Raw genomic sequence first — 6,642 nt, forward strand, 5'->3', positions numbered from 1 at the left:
TTTTATGTATTTATGCATACAAGAACTGGGGTATAGGCCAGAGGTGGGGGTGGGTGGGTGAGAGGATTCATCAGAGACAGAGTGGGCAGCAGAACAGATGGATCTACTGAAATACACTGCTGAGGGGAGAAGCTGGAGAGACAGGAGAGGTCTGTGCTATGTGGGTTATCTCCCTGGCCTAGGATCGAACACACACAGTGACTGGTGATAGCTTGATAGTGCTGAGACCAACCTCTGCGCCACCAGGGAGGCCCGCTACTGCTTATCTTTGAAAAAGAACTGCAAACAAAAAGTTGGAGAATGGCAAAAAAGAAAGAAAGAAAGAGATAGGAAAAGGACCTTATCATAAAGTGCTAGAAGTTTTAATGTTATTGTTGTAGAGCAACCCCGATACAAAATGGGGTGCCTGACTGTGGGTCCTCACCCGCGCACTTAAAAGGACTTATCAATGCTCTACTGTCCCCTAACATTATCACCAAAGATACTTGAAACTATTGTAGAACATTTAACTAAAGAAGGATGTACTAAGATTTGTATTTATAGATGTTAATTTAATGGCCCAGTGTTAGAAATGAAGTCATGCCACGCTAAGGTTATTGTAGTAAATCTGACTGGGACAGATAATGGACTGAAAACTAACAGATGGCATCAGATATGAGATGATGTATGAGAAAAGCTAATTTTAGACTTTTATTACATGTGTAAATACAGTTATTCTGCTACAGATTCTGAAGGGTCTTTGGTTTCCACTAATTAATCCCACATAAGTTTTGAAAGAACCAATAACTGGTCTCAAGCAAGTAATGTTTGTTGTGGCTCACACAATAAGAGAGGGGCTACAACTGCCTTGAGCCACACTCTGCTTGAGAGCAAATGGGTGTCCTGGTTTTATGGGGTTGATCACCAGGGTCGGGCAGTGGGGAAGCAGGGTATTGGCTGGTGGGATTTTGTGGTTTTTCAACAACAGGAAGCTACAAACAAGGACCAGGTAAACCTAATAACACTAAGACTATGTGCCAGGGGCCCTCAGTCAATTCCTGAAAAAACAATCAGTCTGATTGCATAATCATGGTATTTTGTGATTTATCCTCCTAGAATATTAGAAATGTTAAGGAAGTAAAATCTAGAAAATATAATGCACTAGTAGACAAGGATATTAGTGAGAGGTAAGAAATTATGTATTTAGAGACTTTCTGATTTAGATGTTAAGTGGTGTGCCTAGGTGATTAAAGGAAGAAGAATTGAATGGAGAGAATAAAGCTGAATTTTCTTTCTCTTTCTCTTTACCCACATTCCTCATTGATTTGTATACCTTTCCTCAGCTGAAACTGCTCTCACAGTCACCAGCGAACTGTTTATCCTTTTACTCAGTGGTCACTTTGTAGTCATTTGCTACCTCTTGCTTTGTTCTCTCGCTCACTATTTCCATGACAATTATCTGACCACTTAGTTGACTCTTTTGAAGGAAACTTTTATCTGCCCTACCCCTTAAATGATGCTATTTCTCTATGACTTCTACTCTCAGTCTATAAACTTTGCCCTAACAATCTTAGCCATATCCTCAATACCACTTATACATGAATAGACAACAAATGTTTGTCTCAAACACCACATAAAGCTCACTAGACATTTATACTATAAGAACCTCAATCTCAGAATACCCAAATATGAAATTATTACCTTACCTTTCATAATCTTGGAAGATGGTACCACCAGCTCCCTTTTTTCTCAAACCAGAAACTTAAGAATTCTCATTTAACATTCATGAAATTCAGTTTGTTGAATGAATGTATCAATTCCTTTATGTCCTTTATATTTACATCCAGTCAAACACTGGGTCTAGTCAGAGGCCCATCTCCTTACCCTCCTCATCTAGGTTTCATGATCGCTTCTCACTCATCTCTCAGCAGTTTTCCATATTACCACTAGAATGGTCTGTAAGAGATAATGTTGAAATCCTTCATGATCTGACACAAGCTCAAATGATCTAGCTGACTCTGAATCCAACATGAATAATAAATGAATAAAATAAATCATTCTGAACCACATGTAGCAAGCACCCTTACTTGCCATACTCTTTTGTGCTATTGTGCCCTTGCAACAATTATCCTTTTGCCTTAAATGTCTTCTAATGTTTCTCCATGATCAGTTAACACTTATATTTGAGGAGTATCTAAGGGTAAGAGTCCTCAGAGTGCTTTTTCCTTGCATTGCCTGTAGTTTAGTAATTATCTAATTATATTTTAATTTTTCACTTATTGTTTGTTACCAGGCTATGATTAGCCCTGTGGTGATCCAGCATAGTGCCTTTCTCAGTATGTTTTTGTACAATGAATCCTTTTGTTGTTTGATGGCTTTAGTCTGGACTGGGAGTGGAGTCCACAAAGCCTGTATGGGATTAGCTCAGGACATCATTTCTCCCTAGCACTTTCATATGCATTACAGCTCTCTAGATGTATATAATCACTAGATAGTTAATTGCAAGTCTGTTGCATACTAGAGACCAAAACAAAGTCTTATGTTGAAAAATACTGATTTTTCTGAAGAAGACAGAATGGTAGACCTGCACCAGGAGACATAAAAAGAAATTATAAAGCTATAATAATTAAAATAGGGGTGTACTAGTACAGAAAAAAGATAAGTAAATACGTGAGAACAAATAGACCAATATAATTATAGGGGTTAGTATATGATAAAGGACACATCTAAATCAGAAAAAATTGGATTATTTAATAATGGTAGTGTTAGGGGGAAAAAGATGTCCCAAAGCTAATTCCATATAGGCTTTGTGGACTATCGGGTAGGACGCATTAAAGACTTTATTTCCCTATTTTCTCCCTGAGTTGTACATTTTCCTTATTTCCTTTTCTCTTGTAAATAAACCTTTTATTAACCTTTTGTGTGTGTGTGTGTAGTAGAGTATTCATAAGTCCCTTTGAGGACCCACAGCCAGGAACCCGTTTAATATCGGGGTTGCTCTATAACAGTAGTGAGAACTGTGTAACCAATTTTTAAAAAGTCAGATACTTATATACTATATACAAATTTTATGATCAGATATTAAATCTTTAACAAGCAGAACTATAAAAGTACTAAAGATAAGCTAGAAAAAAATATCTTTACTCTCTTGAGTAAAAAGACCTTCCTGTAACCTGTCAGGAACCATCTGATTTTATTCTTGTACAACCTTAAAACAGAATTTAGCACTTTATCAAACATGGAAAAGAAAATCCACTCCATAAAAAATTAACGAACAATGTTTACTGAATTGTTTGAAGAGGAACAGAGACACAGCTAATAAATTCCTCTGTTCCTTCTCTTTATTGTCAGTTCCTCCCTCTGTCTCCTCCCTCCTAATCTCTAAAGCAAACACAGTGCTTTTCTGCTTTTAATCTTAACTCACAGGTCCTGAAGGCCTGGCCTTTGGGCACACATAGCAAAATTTTTATCTAATGAAAGTTGAAAAACATTTTTTGAGAATCTAAAATTGATATTGGAATAGGTAAAATATTTATTAAAGCATATAAGGAAAAATTGACATAAGTTAAATTTACAACTTGCTGAGACAGTGTCAATGTGAGAATCACCAAATCAAGAAACAGAATATTATCATTACCCAGAAAACACCATACTTCCTTCCAAGTCACTATTCATCCTCCCTACTAGGAGCCGCTGGAAAACCCTCTTCATATATAACACAAAAACCAATTTGAGACTTCTTTTTTTTTTTTAAAGATTTATTTATTTATACAAGAACCAGGGTACAGGCCAGATGCGTGGGCGGGTGAGAGAAGACAGAGACAGGGACAGAGCAGGGAGCAGAACAGGCAGACTGACGAAATACGCTGCTGAGGGGAGCAGCGGGTGTGACAGGCGGTCTGCAGCACCATGTGGGACCTTTGCTGGCCGGCCAGAATGGAACCTGCGCTACAGAAGCTGTGGACAGCTTCACAGTGTGGCGCTCAACCGCCTGCGCCACCAGGGGAAGCCCTATTTGAGACTTCCATGACTAACCAAGACAAAGTAATTAGTGCTGTCCCATTGAAAACAACTAGAAAATTGGATAAAATATCTTTAAAACAACTTTTTAGATAATGAACAAGTCAATTAAGGACTATGGTCCTTGGGAGAAAGGAAACAAGATGAGTTTTATGATCATCATGGCTTTCTGCCTATGAGACCTTTCTGGAGGAGGGTAGCCCAAAAAGATCCAGTAGTGTTACTGAGCCAAGGAAAAAGGATTGAAGTTTAAGGCTACCAATGTGACTGGGAGCAGCTCTAGATAGCTGCACAGGTATTTCCTGTGTCTTTGATTGAAAATCTGCATAAACCAGGTTAAAACCAAAAAACATAGAACAAAGAACAATTGTTGGAGGAAGTACTGGAAAGCTGTAAGCTGACTATGGAGTCTAGCGTGCATGGAACTAGAAGACATTAAAGTTCCCGTCAACCAGAGTGGAGAAAACTTGTTGACTATTTGCTGAGTTATTCAGAAAAGGCCCCAGAAAGATAAAATCTTGGAATTATTTTAATCTAACCCTAGAGGAAAGGCTGCACTAGACACACTAATAATAAAGATTTTTAAAAGATTCAAAGATTAATTTGATGCATAAGTATATTAATCGCCTGCCAGAGCAAAGTTCTACATTGAAAAAGCTTAGTTTTTTAAAGAGTAAACTAAAATCAAGATATTCTATAGTATGGAATCCACAATGTTCAGCACACAATCTAAAATGTTTATACATCCAGGGCCTTCCCGGTGGCACAGCGGTTGAGCGCTGGGTTGCGAAGCTGCCCGCAGCCTCTGCAGCGCCAGTTCAATCCCTGGCTGCTCCCCGGCCACCAAGGAGGGTCCCACATGGCGTGCAGACCTCTCCTGCCGCCCGCTGCCCCCTTCAGCAGTGTGCTTCGGTCCTTCTGCCTGCTCTGCTCCCCACTCTGGCTCTGGTGAGTTCTTTCGCCCTCCCACGCTTCTGGCTGTGCCCAGTGCTTGTATAAATAAATAAAAATAAATCTTTAAAAAAAAATAAATAAAATGTTTACACATCCAAAGAAGCAGAAAAATGTTAATAATAATAAGAAATATTAATCAATACAGAGAGACCCAGAAATGATTTTTTTAAAAAAAACTACTATGAATATGTCCAAGAACTTAAACATATTATTCATTAAATGTGAACATAATAAGGAGACAATGAAGACTATTCATTTAAAAATGTCATCAAAATAGAAATTCTGAAACTGAAAATCGAATATCTGAAAAAAAATTTCAGTGGAATGTTAACAGCACATTAGACACTACAGAAAAATGACTGGTAAACTGGAAGATAGAGCAAAAGCGTCTCTTCAAACTGAGGTCCAGAGAGAAAAAAAGGGTGAGCCTAGTATGTCTAATGAAAATTTCAGGAGGTATTTATATATACACCTCCTTTAAATATATAAAAATAGGGGTATTTCAAGTACTTGAGGAAAGGATGGCCAATTTTGTCAATAAATTTGTTGGAAAAAAACAAGCCCAAAAATCAAAAGGAGTTCAGTGAATACCAAGTAAGATAAATATAAAGGAAAAGACAGGCCTCCCTGGTGGCGGAAGGGGTTAAGATGCAAGCTGTGAAGCTACCCGCAGCCACTGTAGCATGAGTTTGGTCCCCGGCCGGCCAGGGAGCTACCCACATGGCGCAGCAGACCTCTCCTGACTCGCCTGCTGCTCCCCTCAGCAGTGTATTTCAGGCAGTCTGCCTGTTCTGTTCCCCACTCTGTCTCTGGTGAATCCTATGTCTCCCCACACCTCTGGCCTTTATCAGTTCTTGTATGCATAAATAAATCTTTAAAAAAAAAATAAAGGAAAAGACACTAAGGCTTAGTAAAATGATACCAATAACCGAAGAAAATCTCTAGAATAACCAAAGAGGAATGTTCAGGGGAACAACAATAAGGACAAATGCTGATCTCTCATTAAAAAATAATGCAGGGCCTCCTTGCATTATTATAGCACGAAGGGTTAAGTCTCAGCACTATGAAGCTGTCAGCAGCCACTGCTGCATGTGTTCGATCCCCAGCCAGGGAGCTGACGCACATGGCTCAGCAGACCTCTCCTGTCTCTCCTGCAGTGTATTTTAGTAGATTCGCTTGTTCTACTCCCCACTCTGTCTCTGGTGAATCCTCTCACCCCACCCTGCCTCTGGCCTGCACCCCAGCTCTTGTATGCATAAATAAATAAATCTTTTAAAAAAATAATGCAAGCAAGAAGAAAATAAAACAACTTTCTTGGAGTGCTTAAAGAAAATAGAAATGAGAATTTTTAATCCAGCTAAAATTTCTTAAAAAATAAAGGTCATATAAGGACATTTTAGATAAAACAAAAGCTGGATGAGGTGTCATCATTAAATTTGGCATATAAAAAATGTTGAAGAAAAAAGATGGCAGAAGGAAATGCAGATCTACAGAGGAATGAGGAGTGCCAAAAAATGGTAAACAAGGGTAAATATAAAATAGTTTTTCCCTCTTTACATTTCAGAGGATACAGTAGTCCTCCCTTTTCCTCAGTGGATGCCTGAAACTGCATGGTGCCATAGTACTGAACCCTACATGCACTGTTTTTCTCTTATGCCTATATGTGGGTCTGCTACTCCTAGGCAGCCT

The sequence above is a fragment of the Talpa occidentalis genome, unplaced genomic scaffold, assembly GCF_014898055.3.
Source record: "Talpa occidentalis isolate TD23 unplaced genomic scaffold, MPIMG_talOcc4v2.1 talOcc4.3, whole genome shotgun sequence".
Classification (NCBI taxonomy): domain Eukaryota; kingdom Metazoa; phylum Chordata; class Mammalia; order Eulipotyphla; family Talpidae; genus Talpa; species Talpa occidentalis.